The sequence below is a fragment of the Marmota flaviventris genome, chromosome 5, assembly GCF_047511675.1.
Source record: "Marmota flaviventris isolate mMarFla1 chromosome 5, mMarFla1.hap1, whole genome shotgun sequence".
Lineage (NCBI taxonomy): Eukaryota > Metazoa > Chordata > Mammalia > Rodentia > Sciuridae > Marmota > Marmota flaviventris.
The window spans coordinates 102,185,728-102,201,165 of record NC_092502.1 but is presented as its reverse complement, the minus strand read 5'-3'; positions in this window follow the sequence as shown (position 1 = coordinate 102,201,165).

The following is a 15,438-nucleotide window of genomic DNA, read 5'->3' as shown; positions in this document are numbered from 1 at the left end:
TTTATTCTCTTTTAATGCTGAGTAATATTCCATTCTGTATATATACCACAGTTTCTTCATCCATTCATCTACTGAGGGGTATCTAAGTTGGATTCACAATTTAACTATTGTGAATTGTGCTGCTATTAACATTGATGTGGCTGTGTCCCTGTAGTATGCTGTTTTTAAGTCTTTTGGGTATATGCCAAGGAATGGGATAGCTGGTCAAATGGTGGTTCCATTCCCAGTTTTGCAAGAAATCTCCATATTGCTTTCCAGATTGGTTGCACCAATTTGTAGTCCCACCAGTGATTTAAGAGTGTGCCCTTTTCCCCACATCCTCACCAACACTTATTGTTGTCCGTAGTCTTAATAGCTGCCATTCTGACTGGAGTGAGATGAAATCTTAGAGTAGTTTTGGTTTGCACTTCTCAACTTGCTAGGGATGTTTAACATTTTTTCATATATTTGTTGATTGATTATATAGCACTTCTGAGAAGTATGTGTTCAGTTCGTTGGCCCATTTATTAAGTTATTTTTTTGGTGTTAAGATTTTTGAGTACTTTATATATCCTAGACATTAGTGCTCTATCTGATGTATGTGTGGTAAAAATTTGCTCCCATTCTGTAGGCTCTCTATTCACTTCACTGATTGTTTCTTTTGCTGAGAAGAAGCTTTTTAGTTTGAATCCATCCCATTTATTGATTCTTGATTTTAATTCTTGCCCTACAAGAGTCTTATTAAGGAAGTTGGGGCCTAATCCGACATGATAGAGATTTGGGCCTACTTTTTCATACATAAGCTTTTCAGGGAAGTATAATACTTTTCAGATTAATCCAGATTAATTGCCTGTCATTGTAGTGAAGAACAAATAAGTCCTGCCTTGTGAGATTCTGCATCTTAAAATCTGGATAAGGAAAGGCCCATAATTGGGGGGGTTATTTATTAAAAAATTATTTTAAGTAGCAAATTCTCCTAGCATTTAAAAATAGTGTATATTAAAAATCTGTACATAATCATATCAGTTGTATAAAATAAGATATATCTGCTCTGATATCTCACTTTATAGGACTTCTTCATTAAATGTCAGTTATTACTCACATCAGTGATCTAAATATCATCTAGGAGATTAAAAGAAATCAGTGTGCATTTTTAATATGAAAGTACCTAAAGAGGAGAAAAGAACAGAATTCAATGGGATTAAAATTGTGCCCAGGATAGCTTTACACCTGTGTATTACTAACAGGTCTTGAAACCTTCTTGCATCCTGTATTCATCAACATCCTAAGGCAATGACATCAAAATCAAGTTAAGAAGAATACAGTGTAGGTATAGGAGAGAATGGCCTATGTGTTAAATTTTTGACAAAATACCTCTATGTAAATACATTTGAATCACTATTAATTTGTATTAACTGTGTTTACTCAGACCATAAGGTTGTTAACACATAAAGTTTGCACTCAGGCCTGTAATTCTAGCTACTCAGGAGGCTGACGCAGGAAAATGGCAAGTTCAAGGTCAGCGTGGTTTATTGAGACCTGTCTCAAAATAAAAATTTAAAAAGGGTTTCAGATATAGGTCAGGGAGCTTGGGGCTGAAGCATTGTCAAGAAGACATCCTGGAAAAAGTGCATCAGGGGAAGAGTTTCAAGCATAACAACTCAAGTAAAGACAAGGAACAGAGAGGTAATATGCTTGGACTGAGAATTACTTAAACATTTTAAGAGAGTAAAGTGAGCAGTTGAAATGATGAGAAATAAGACAGATGATCAAAGGCCTATGTAGTCGCACTAAAGAATTTGGACCTGGAGACACCCAGAGTAAATATCTTGTTTCAAAAAGTGACTATGTGAGGATTTTTATTCAGTTCTGTTTGTCTCCAAAGTTTATACTTTTTTACACTAAGCCATATCTACTTCAGAGACATTCTTTTTTTTCTATTTTATAGTTATGCTGCTACATTGTATTCATTCTCTCATGGATGAGCATTAAGATTATTTTCCTTTTCTTCACTAATTCAATCAACACTGTAGTAAACATTATTACATCTAACTCCAGGTGCCTAGGTTCAAATGTTCTCTAGGATATGTGCTTAATAAATGAAATGGTAGTGCAGTAAGTATACAATATTTTAGAACATTATTTAGAAAAACCAGAATTATATCCCTACTGTCTATACTCTTTGAACTTAGAATCTATCGATTAGACATTTTTTATTCCTATAATCATACATACATCCTATTTTTTGTTAACTCTTATCAATAATAGGATAGCAAAATTACAATCATATAATACTGGGCTCACGTTTGGAGGGCAGTCCACACCAGCAGTCTGGTTTTGGGGTATTTAGTCAGTGCCTTCATTAGCTGCCTAGCAGAAATGTGAATCTGGACCAGACCATCTCAAGGACATCTCTGCCAAGGCACATCTGCTGAGCCTGATGGGAGCAGAGGTCTCTCCCAGTCCTGGCATTGGTGACTGACATGCCCTCGGTGGATGTCAGGGGAGGCCTAGTTGCTACAGATGACTCTTCAGCCCCCAAACCATTAGCATCTCCCAAAGAGGAAAAGGGGACCAGGGACCAGGCCCTCTGCCTTGTTACAATCATGCTGCCTTAGAAAGGCTGGGAAGCCCCCTCTTGATGACTGCATGCTGCATCCTAATGTGAATGGCATTCAGATTTTTCACCAGATCATTCAAGTAGAAAGGTTGCAGAGAAAGTCAACTGTAATCACTCAGTGCAGAGCAGAGAGCATTTTATATTCAAGAATAAATTGTCTGAGTAGTAAATGTCACTGGGGTGAGTCCTATAACTGGAAAGAGGAGAGGAACATTGGACAGTTGAGGAAACTCCAGAAGAAGGTGGGGTGGAGGGGGGAGAGAAAAGGAATCCTGAGAACAAAAGAGCATTAAATTTATGCAAATTCAGAAAAAGACTTCTGAACAAAATAATGATGCTGGGAAGCTTAATTAGTGTGTCCCTATAGCAGAAAGTGGGAGGGGGAACTAAAATTTCAAGGAAAGTTCATTGGAAAAATTCCATTTTGTCTTTCTCTATAAAAATGTAGCTGGGTATAGTGGTATAACCTATAATCCCAGCAGCTCAGGAGGCTGAGGCAGGAGGATCACAAGCTCAAAGCCAGCCTCAGCAAGTTGGTGAGGCCCTAAGCAACTTAACAAGCCTCTATCTAAAAATAAAAAAATAAAAAAAGGGCTAGAGATGTGCCTCAGTGGTTGAGTGCCTCTGGGTTCAATCCCTAGTGCCAAAATATTTTTTTAAAGTAATTGGATGCCATAATTCATATTATAAAAACAGGAAATAGGGGGCTGGGGCTGTAGCTCAGTGGTAAAGTGCTTGCCTCACATGTGTGAGGCACCGGGTTCAATCCTCAGCACCACATAAAAATAAAGAAAGATACTGTGTGTTCATCTAATATATATAGAGAGAGGAAATATATTCAACAAGAACAAATTCATTTTCTTGAAGTTCCATATTATATGGTATATTACAGGTGAACAGGTGGCAAGTTATGTCCTGTGGTTAAATCCTGGGATGGAGAAAGAAGATGGGTGTGGATGGTATCAGGAGAGAGATATAGAAAGGGCTTCAACAATTTGCAATAATTAATTTCTTAGCTGAGTAGAAGAATGACTCCTTGTTGTATTATTACTTATACCTTTATGTTATGCCTAAACATTATAAACATTTCATTACTTTAAAAAAGAGAATCAGATATACAGGTAATATTTAGGAAAGGAGAAGGGGAACAAGAAAGAATTCAGAGAAGCAGAGGATGAGCGGAAGGAAAGACATAAGAAGGAAGAGAACAGAGAAGAGATTGTTTTGAACCTGGCTAGAGGTCACACCATGCTGTTTGCTAGGGCTGAGGGCCCTACAGGTTATTGCCTGCCCTGACTGAATGCTTAGAGCTCTCTCAGTATTTCCCACCAACCATGAGGCTCAAGCAGCTGCCCATGACACTCTTATTCCTTCAACCCGCTACAGAACAGCTTTAGCTAATTTTAAACAGTTCTTCCAAAGGAAAAAAGGAAAGAAGGGGCAACAACTGCAATTCTCTTAAGAGGAAAAGGAAGGGAAAAACAACAACAACAACAACAACAATTATACATGTATGAATGAATCTGAAACAGCTCTAAACTACTCCCCTTTGGGGACAGAAGCAGATGTTTTAGCCAAGTTCAAAATGAAATTGCACATCCCTTCAGACCCTTCTCTGCCATCCCTGTATAATTTACTATAATTTACATGCAAGTTGTCTGCATAGTTAATCTTCTTCTATAGCATCTGGTATTTATCATCAGAAACAGATTGGTGAGAGTTCTGGAGAAGCTCTTCATATATTGTGGATTTGAAACATTCCTCTCCACGTCTGTTTCTTTAAAAGTTGAAGTGCAGCTGAGTACAGGGAAATATGCAGTCATAAGTCGGGAGGAGTCATTCATGCTTGCAGGCTTCCCAATGCAACCTAGATGAATCCGCCAGTGAGGGGAAAATAAAGGGCACTAAATTTTACAGCTGAAAGGACTCTAAAAATCTTCTAGTCTGCTTCCTTGGTTTTTCATATGTGCCAGGTAGCTTTCGCAAGGAAACTGAACCATGAGCCACGATGGCCAAGTTGAAACTGCAAGCTAAGTTTTCATAAATGTCACTCAGGATTGCATTAAGATTTTGGTTTTTGCCCAAATGAAAAAAAAAAATAGAAAAATTTTAGATTATCCATTTAAGAGTGGTTTTGAGGATTCATGCATTGGAAGCTTAATTCTGATGCAGTGGGATGGGGAAGTGGGGCCTAGGGGAGGTGTGAGGGTTATGGGGTGGAGATCTCATGAATGGAATGACATGATTGTCTTAGAGAGGGGTTGCTACTCAAGACCCAGTGGTTGTACATTGAGTCTGTCCCTCATGCCCTATATTTTTTTTTTTAGAGAGAGAGAGAGAGAGAGAGAGAGAGAGAGAGAGAGAGAGAGAATTTTTTAATATTTATTTTTTTAGTTTTCGGTGGACACAACATCTTTATTTTTTATTTTTATGTGGTGCTGAGGATCGAACCCAGCACCCCGCGCATGCTAGCCGAGCATGCTACCGCTTGAGCCATATCCCCAGCCCCATGCCCTATCTTTTGCATGCACTTGCTTCCCTTTTTATCTCCTGCCATGTTATGACAAGGCCCATGCCAGATGCCACCATTATCCGCTAGAACTTTCCAGGTTCCAGAACTCAGAGCTAACTAAACTTCTTCCCTTTCTAAAGTATCCAGTCTGAGGTTTCCTGTTATAACAATAGTATATGGACAAATGAAATTGTTCCAATTCCATAAGTGAGATCAGCACCACATTCAGTTGGCCCAGGAGGTCAGGAGTCTCTGCCTCCCAAGCAGGCATTTTCACAGGTTGGTGACATGGAACATCTCCCCATGATGTTCATTCCAGAGATGCAGATCTGGGTCCTGCCAGGCACAGACCTTTGCGAGATACTGGTTTGGACCCTTGTTGCTTCTCATCTGCTGCAGTTTTTCCTTCACTGTGATCTGTGGCTTTGATTTTGAAATATCTAAGAATGAACAGATAGATGAAAGATAAAAGAAGTGTTTATCCATTGGAGCAAAGCTGTAACTTTTAGCATTCTGCAACCATGGCAAATTTAAAAATTAATAAATAATTGAAAATTAGAATTTAATGAGAGCTCAGGAAATGACAGTAATTACACAAAATTCAAATGGAAAAGTTGTACTTTACATGCTTTGGGATCGGTGGTTTTTTTCTTGGTCTATTTCTTAGCTCCTTTTTTGAATATTTTAGTGCTTCATTACACTAAGCCTGAATATAAAAAAAAAAAAGCTTTGCAAACATCTTCATTTTTATAATATTCTCCAGCTCTCTATATACTGGCAAAAGTAATAGATTATATATTTCTGAAAACTTAGCAGCTTGTAGTTCCATGTGTAATAAAAATAAGTATAGCTAAAGGTTAATTTAATTCACAAATTTGCAGTTATCTGAATTAACTATCCTTTAAATTTAATGTACCAGATCTGACAATTTTATGAATAAATTAAGTCATTCTTAATATATTTTAATATATCTAAGCCACAAAGCACCTTAAACTTTGTAAAGAGAGAATGTGAACAGAGAAATGAGAATCCGCTGTGAATTCTAGAGTATTAGGGTCTAGCTGGTTTCTGCCATGTGTCACCCTGAGCAGATCACTTACCTTGCCTGAGCTCAGTCTTAGTGTTCTGTTTTGTGTAAGAGGGACACTGATGCCTCTTATGCCTGGCTGCTGGAGCCTTCTGAGACTCCAGAAAAAAATGATTCATGTTAAAGATGTTTATAATTTGAAACACTGTACTCAAGTGTATGTTTTGTTTGTGGCATCATTTTTTAAGTAAAGCATGTATTTTAGTTCTCCAGAAAAGTAATGATTTCTATAGAAAGAACTGAGAAGCTTCTTCTCCCACCCTGCCCCAAGCTATAAAATATCAAGAGGCTTTATTTCCCCAGGTTGGTCAACTCTATTTTGCTTTAGTTCTGTTGGGCCAGACCTCCTTCTTTGGATTCTCTTGCCTCTCACAGTCAGATTTCCCATCACTAGACCCCAGCATTGCCCTGCTGGTGGATTCCCAAGAGTGAAAATGTCTGAAACTAGAATGACCAAAGAAGGAGCCTCACTACTATTTTAAGAAGTGACTAGGGATCAAGGGGGTGTGGCATTCATTCATTCAGTAAACATTACCTTACACCAGCTCTTTTCCAGACACTCTGCTGGATGCCTGGGGTGCATTAATGAACAAAATAGACAAAAATGCCTTCCCTAGAGGAGTTTACCCTTGAGAATAAAAGGCCAAGATCCTCAAAGCTCCAGAAAGATCAGATAGAGGGTAGAAGGGATGATGCCCAATGAATAACAAGATAAAGTCTAGAAAATGTTCATCCTCATCTATGACTCTGCAGTCCAAAGTACAGACCCAGACTTGGCCATAGTATGACTGGATACCACCACGGAGAGTAGGTAGTTCATCTTGTTTTTATCATGAATTTCACAGGCAAAGAATACAATTTCATGGTAGTCATTTTTTCCATCTCTCTGATATTAATGTCAGTTTGTACTTGTCCCAAACATACCCACCTGAGGTATGCAGTTCTTAACAGGGCAGCCTTTGTGTAGCCTGAAGCAAGTACAAGTGGAGCTTACTACGCACATCCCAATTTCTCCTTGAACTAGGTGACACCAAAAAGCCAGGTAGCTAGAGTTAAAGGATACACCTAAAGAAGTAGACATTCACAGGCTGTGGCTGTGGCTCAGTGGTAGAGTACTTGCCTAGCAAATGTGAGGTACTGGGTTCAAGCCTCAGCACCACATAAAAATTTTAAAAATAAATTATAAAAAAAAAAGAAGTAGACATTCTCGCTCATTCTCTTCATGTCTGTAAGATATGGCCACCACCCAGATCCTGATTTTCACTCAAGTTTTTCTCAAAGCTCAAGCCATGTGAACTGATGAAGCTCATGGGGCCAGCTGCCTTAGGGGCCAAAATTGTGAATGAAACCAAGCCAGAGAGAGAATCAGTGAGCAGCCCAGCATGAGCCACAGCAGAACTTCAACAGAAAGCGGGGGCCTCTGACCTTCAGCCCTGGGCTCACACACACATCCTTCACTTTTATGAAATAATACTGTTTGAAGCCTTTATTGTCACTTTTCTTCTAGGGAAGTGGATGGTAGGTTGAATTTTTTTTTCTGAGATTGTCAATATCAATTATTCATATTTTTCTCAAAGAATAACTCCTTAGTTTTTGAGCATAAAGAAGGCAACAGATGCTTCCTGCAAGAAAAGAAAATGAAAGACCTTGATCCGTGTATTTGGAGTAAGATCTGAAAATGGGGTCTAGATCCAGAATAAATGTGGACGATCTCTAGCAGAGCTAAAGAGCATTAAAAAGTTTATTAATGCATTACTTCTGTATTAACAAAAGTCAAATTGGCATACATTCCAAAGAAGAACTTAATTTTTCTTTAAAATGGTGTTCATAGTAATACAGTCCTTCTGAAAGATAATTAGTTTGTTTAATACACCGCATTAACACTGAAATAAAAAACAGTGAGTATCTTCCAACTAAAATCCGTGGTTAAAACTGAGATATAAAAGTGGTTCTCAGTTTTAAGATACAAAAGTAATCATTTCCAGAAGTTTTAAGATATAAAAGTGAGAAACTAAGGCAAATGTCTAAGGTAAGGTTGCCAGATAAGATACAAGATGCCCAGTTTAATTTGAATTTCATATGAATAACAGATAATTTTTTCATATAAGTAAAAGCTTCAAAGTTAACTGGGCTTCCTGTGTTTAATTTGTTAGATATGGCAACTATAATCTAAGGCATAAATTTTGTTTCCAAACACTACTACTGAATAAAATCCAAAGCATGTATGATAACCAATTACTTTGCAAAATAATTCAATACAATTTCAAATCTCCCTGAGGCAGGGTTTCTTGACATTGATATTTTGGGTTGGGTAATTCTTTGTTGTGGAGGGTTGTGCATTGTAAGATGCTTAGCAGCTCCCCTAGACTTTACCCAGTAGATGCCAGTTGTGCCCCCTAGTTGTGACAACCAAAAATGTATCCAGACACTGCTAAATCCCCTGGGGTTGGGGTAGAGGGGGACTCATCCCTGACTGAGGACCATTATTCTGAGGGAGGAAGCATACTTATAAGTGCAGTTATGTATTTTAGTTAAAAAAAAAAAAAAAACTAGCTTGACCTGGCTAGAAAGAAGGGAAAAGCCATATTTTATGCAGTTTCATTTTGAAGTGTCTGAGAGAGACACCAGTGGAGGATTGATGGGAAATTGAGGAGCTGTGGAACTGGCAGAGGTGGGATTGTTTTGTACTCTGAGGCTCCATTAGCAAAGCTTCTGTTTGCTCCAGGGGCTCTAAAGGAAAAGGCAGTGGAAAGTCCTCGTGACAAGGCTCAGGTTCCCAGCACAGCCTTATCCAGGCTTTGAAAGAACAGTCAGTACAGAGTCGGCTGATTTCTGGAAAAGGAGTGTTTTATTTGGATAGTAATAACTGAAATTCCAACCTAGACCACCTAGCTGCATAACCACGTGTGCATGTCCAGAAAAACAAATGGCCAAGAGATGCATTGAGAACCAAAGAAGGAGAATTGCTTACTGTTTGATTTTCAGAAATGAATTTCACAAAGAATTTTGCAAAGGTGTTGCTGCTTCTATTTTCCTCCAAGAAAACATAAGAATTTATTTTGCTATTTAACCAAGAAAATGATGTGGTTACTCATATTATAGAGAATTTTTTAAAAGAATTAACCTTTCGAGAATCCATGACTTTATCCACTGTTCTTTGGTCATATAGTGAGAATCACTAATCATTCTTTCCTCCAAGGAATTTTCAGCATAATCCTACTTTCCACTCAAATTCTACACAATTGCCAGATTGGAGTGAAAAAGCAAATCGACTTCCAATAAAGAGAGACTCAAAAGAACAGTAGTTCAAACAAGATTCCAAAGAGAATATATGAATTTCTTATTCTGCTTTTATTAATTGAAATTCACAATTTTGTATTTTGTGAGGATAATGTTAAATTTTTCTTTTTTCTTTTCTTTTTTTTTTTTTTTTTAGTGCTGGGAAGAAATTTTTCTTTTAGTTGAGTCATTCTAACTAAATAAAAGGGACAATTATCCATCAATACTACTTTTTAAAAGTTATCTAAAGTAACTCTGCCATAAGGGTAAAGCAGCTCAGTTCTAATCCACAATTCTTTTTCAGAAAACATAATGTACAAGACTGAAAGATGCATCAAAAACCCATTGCCCTTAGGATAAAGTTCAGAATCCTTAATGTGGTCTACAAGTTCTTGAATGATCTGCCTGGAGCAGACGACACTTACCCCAACTTCTAGAACAAAGGTTAAAAATGCTCTAACATTGAGATCCAGGAAGAGAGTATCTCAAATAGGATCAAGTTGATTATTCTCTCCTAAAAGGGTGAAATGTGTGGCTGTTCAGTGATCCAGGGCTTGTAGGAAGCTTAATCCATGATGCCATGCTGTGACTCCCTACTTCCTATTTTATTGCTCCTCTGCACTTAAAGCATTCTCCTCATGCACATGGTCAAAGCTTCCTCACCAGCACCATCTCTGGGTCCCAATCTATAGAAAGGTGAGCAGAGTTGCAGGAAAAAAAAATAGCTTCTTTTTAAAGAGGTGTCATAGGGTGGCTTCATCAGGAAACCCACCTGATATGGAGATAAGCATACAGGAAGTTCATTAGGGAGTGCTCCTTGGATCAAAAGCTGTGGGGAGAAAGGAAGGAAGCAGAATGGGTGGAGGGGAAAGTTAAGGTTCAGGACAGTCACAGTTAAGTCTCAACTCAACCAACATGGAGGACTGAAGCTAAGATGATCTTTAGGAACTGGGGATAAAATGTTGGGCCTTTACATTCCTTAACCAGTTACTCGTTATGAGCTGCTCTAGGAAAGGGGCATGACCTTGGACAAGACAGCTGTTTTTAGCTGGGGCAATTCCCAAAGAGGGCTGTCAGTCAACAACCTTCCAGATGGAAATATGGCAGCACAGCACAGAATCCATGATAGAATGTGATCTGGAAGTTGCATTAACCATTTCCATTTCCATCTCATTAACCAGAACATCTATAAAGTCTAGAATGGCCATCCAGCTGGAATAGAGGGTGGGAAGTACAGGCTGAGCTCTCACTAAGAGAAGGAAAAAGAGAATCAATATTGAGGAATAATCACAAGAAAGAAGGAAAAGCATTGTTTGATTTTATTTAGCTTATCAACTGTTTATATCAAACACCATTTCATTGAGAGAGGCTATTCACAAAGCACAGAAACGGAAAAAGCTAAAAATGGAGCAGGAACAACTGAGAGGTCACTTGTATCTGGTAATGTCCTTTGAGTAGAGATGACTACATCGAATTTACCTGAGTCCTCAGGCTCTGCAGGAAGGGGTTCATAGGAGCATACTTCCAACCTGGTCCTCCAAACCCAAAGTCACACAAAGAATTGGTAATTAGATGTTTTTCTAAGGCCCACTGCATATCAGAACAAGACCCTTAATGCAGATAGTACTAAAATATAATTCTGTTTTTCAAAGAAAACAGTTATATTAAATTGACCCAAGATAACATTAATACAAACATATAACTTTCTGTTAATGTTACTTGATTGTTTGGCATAATAATGATGTGTAGAAAGGAAAGAGACCAAGAAGTGTTCACATACCTAATATCTCTAATATTTCTTAAAAAAAGTAGCCACACCAATTGCTGCCAATGATTTGACCAGGTACTAGAATTCATAAAAAAGCCACCATTTAGAGACTGGATAAAAAGAGCCCATGAGAAGCCTATAAGAAGACCATGTGATAAAATGCTGGCCAGTAGTGTTGTTGTATTAGATAATGTGGGGTAACCAGCAGAATAATCCTCTCATAAAGTTTGAATAAGACAGAGAGCCCCACATGGACTGATGGGGAAAGTGGTGAAGCTACAGAAACTGAAACAGAGAATATGGGGACCATAAAACTTCTGACTTCTAGAGTGCCAGTGAGCTCCTAGAAATATTTTGGTCTCTTTTCCACAGGTAAATTGTCTAAGTGTCTCCATAACTAGGACCTTACACGTGCCTAATGAGAAAACCCCTGTCCCCACCTGCAAGTATGGTAGAACCAAGATTCAGAGTCACAGCTCAGGAATTCCCATTCTCCTTAAGTAAGGGTGTTAGTGCCACAGATTAAAGTATCCTTAGAAAATCTCCAGCCCTACTGATGTTGCACAAGGTCCCCCTGAGGACTCTCCTGTCTAGCACTTAGCTCTGCCAGAGATACTCTCTCCTTTCTTTTCTCCCTTCTCCTCTATTCCCATTCTCTCTCAGAGACCCAGTGCTGGAAGACAGCAGATTTCTCAGTTGTGTAAGGAAAGAGACATACAGATCTTCAAAAATGGGGCAAGTTTTTAATTTATTATTTTATTTTTTGCAGTGTTGGGGATCAAATTCAGGGCCTTGTACATGCTAGGCAAGCACTCTGTCACTGAGCTACATACCCAGACCTTCAATTTCTCAATACCACAATCTTGCTGGTTTCTGTATTAATTCCCCTCCCACCCAGCCCTCCCCCCCTCTTTCTCTCTCGATTAAGATAAAGTGATATCTCCATAAATGGCCCCTCTTTGAGTTATATCTAAATCTATCTCTGGGATTTAGCATTAGAAGAGTAGTTACAATAGCTGGTATTGTTAGCTTGCCCAAAGCACCCTTGCACCATCAGTGTAGCATGGGTTAGGAAAGCAGGCTTCTTGGGCATGGTAGCAGACACCTGTAATCTCAGCAGTTTAGGAGGCTGCCGCAGAAGGATTACAGGTTCAAATCCAGCCTCAGCAAGGCTGTAAGCAACCCTAAAAAGGGCTAGAGATGTGGCTCAGTGGTTAAGCACTAGGTTCAAATCCCACCCCCCCACACACACCCCAAAATAAAAAATAAATAAAATAGGCTCCAGTTTCCACAGACCTGTATATTAACCCCAGTTCTGCCACTCATTTGCTGTGTGATCATGGTTTTATCATTTCTAAACCTTCATCTCCTCATTTGTAAAATAGGGGCATAATAATAGTATCTGCTTCACAGCACTGTTTTGAGAATTAAATGATGTAAAATTAGCTCTTGGCCTAGGGTCTAAAATGTAGTAAGCACTGCATTTTAGGCATAAATGGCAGCTATTATAGTAGCTACCCCTTAAAGAAGTCTCCTCAGAGGAAACTTACCCTAAGGCAAGAAGGAAGAACTCGACATAATCCAAGTACAAAACCTCTGAAGGAGAGAGTCCAGATAGAACTCAGAGCCCAGCCCTTAGCTTCATTACCTGTCCAACTTCCCAGGAACTTCTGACTGAGTCCCATGGAGATGGGGGATGGTAAGAGAATTGTGAAAAGAAGTGTCTCATCAAACATTCCAGGAGGCCTTGTGGTACAACTCAGTGTCACCCTGGCACCACCACAGCCTCCTACAATACAAATGTCCCACCAGACCCAGAGGGAGGTGACCTCTCAAACTTCACTGCAAAATGCTGCACAGCTTTGGAATCTCACAGGATCCCAGTATCCGAGGTGGTACTTAGCAGGTGTGGCAATGGTGTCCGACACACAACTGTGGCCTCCAGCTAATGTGACAATGCCACCCAGACACAGTCATGGTTCCCAGAAGACATACCAATGAGTTCTGGCAGACCAGACAATGATCCCTCAAGGGTGTGGTGGTATTTCCGGAAGCAGAGTGCTGCATTGGGGGTGATACAGCAGGACCCTTGCAAGACTCTGGAGCCTCAAGCTGATGGAAATGTTAGGGAGATCAAGATCTCTGAGGCCCCGCAGGAGTGGTACTGGAACCCAAGGATGTGGAAATGGCACATGGTTGGGAAAACAGAAGAGGAAAGTGTCCCACACCATGCAGCTGCCTCTGGTATTTATTCATGACCATGTCACAGCTAAGGTATAGACATTGGGGGTATAAGGCATGTGGAGAGGAGGCTGCATTGGGCTGGAATAAGAAAAATAGCTGAGGAGCTATGGAGTACATGTCTGTCATCTGAGGCCACCAACAAGAAAAAAGCAAAGAGTTTCTTTTCCAACATTGTGTTTCAGTGAGGAAGCAGAAGGAACACTGGGCTAGGATCCCTGAGAATGGGGCTTAATCCTCATGGGACACTGAGGAGTAAGTAGCCTAACTTCTCTGACTCTTAACCTATCCATGCATAGAAAGGACACAGTTACTGTCCTCAGTAACTGTGAGGATTTTGTTTCATCACCATCAGATCTAGATAGAGATAAGGTCTCCTTAACACTCCTTCCCAGTTGAAGCATGGTAACTCTTAACAATTCGTCAAATGATCTTTTAATGGAAACTTTACATCCTTTAAAATAATTAACATTCAGTACTCAACCTTAGAACATTATTCAAATTTATATGATAAGAGATTGCAGCAAGGACAAAAGTGTTCCTCCCATGTGGTTTTTCTTTTGGCATTAAAATAAAGACCCAGTTTATAGGGGAATGGGAAATTGGGGAGTTCTTTAGTACTGAGTTAAGTAGAAGGTGACAATCTCAGGTATGGACTTCTGAGTGATCCAAGTACCAAGATCCCCCTAGGTGAGTGTGTCCTTCTAGGACTTGTATGGCTGGCCACAGTGGGAGACTTGGTCTACAAGAACCTGGGGAAATAGGAGGGCACATTCTCTGAGGCACATTCTCTGACTGCAGTATCCTCTACCCTTATGAGATGTGAAAGAAAAGGAGACTCCATGTCCTCGAGCCCCATCCCTACGCCTTCTGGAACGTTTTCCCCTGTGATAAGGAAACTCCTGATAATAATGTGTTTCCCTGGAACAACATCATCTTCATCATTAGTGAAATGATGGCTGGTTGTCAACACTCACAGAGAAAGTCCCTGGAGAGGTCAGTTGTCACAGGAAGACTGGCAGGCTGGCTCCCAAGGGTAGTGTTTCTTTCCATAGTGAAAACACCAGAGACCAAGGTCAGAGCTTCAGCCTTAGAGATGTAGAAACTCTCGTCTGTGCCTGAGGGAGGTTCAAGAATAATAAGCACATTGCCAATGTTGTCATTAAAAGGCAAGGTGTCTTTTACAAGGTGGACATTAGCATCAGCCAGGCAAGTACATTCTTAGACAAGTGGTAAGGAAGCCAATTTAACAGAAAGTTGCCTGGCAGGCAACAAGGGGGATGTTTAATAGGCTCAGCCCATAATTACCTGATGCATTCATTTTTGCCGTGTGGTCCAGTCTACTTCTTGGACCAGAGGGCTATGTTTGGAGCCAAAACAACCCTTCCCTGGACAGTACTCACATGTCCACTGCCAAACTTTGCCTCACAGACTCTTCCCATGCCACCCACTTCCAAATTTCTTGACAGGCCTATTCCCTTTCTGATTGACAGTCTTTCCTTAAATGTGTTAATATCTTTAATCAGGACAGGTTAATGTCAAGTCTCTGTGCTATATAAGATGTGTTCACCTACTGTTTTGACTCATTATGTGTGCTCAGTTGGCAAAGGGCTATTTTCTTTCATAGCCTAATTCTTAGGGTCACCCCATTATTGCCTGCCTCCCATATAACACCTACACAGTAGTCTTAAAATGTCACTTTGTTTTATTTCATTTCACTTTTATTTTCTATGTTCTTTTGAATGTCTCCACTGATTTTTTTTGAGTGGGACTTCTCTGAGAAAGGATATTATTTTTAGCATAGATTGAATCAAGTGAGATGAAATCTTATAACAAATTCAACTGTTTCATTATATCCAAGGAGGGAAGGTTCTTTACCAATTACAATTTCTATTTGAGAGACAAAACTGTGTTCGTCATACATGATGAACAGAGAGAATACATTTATTATA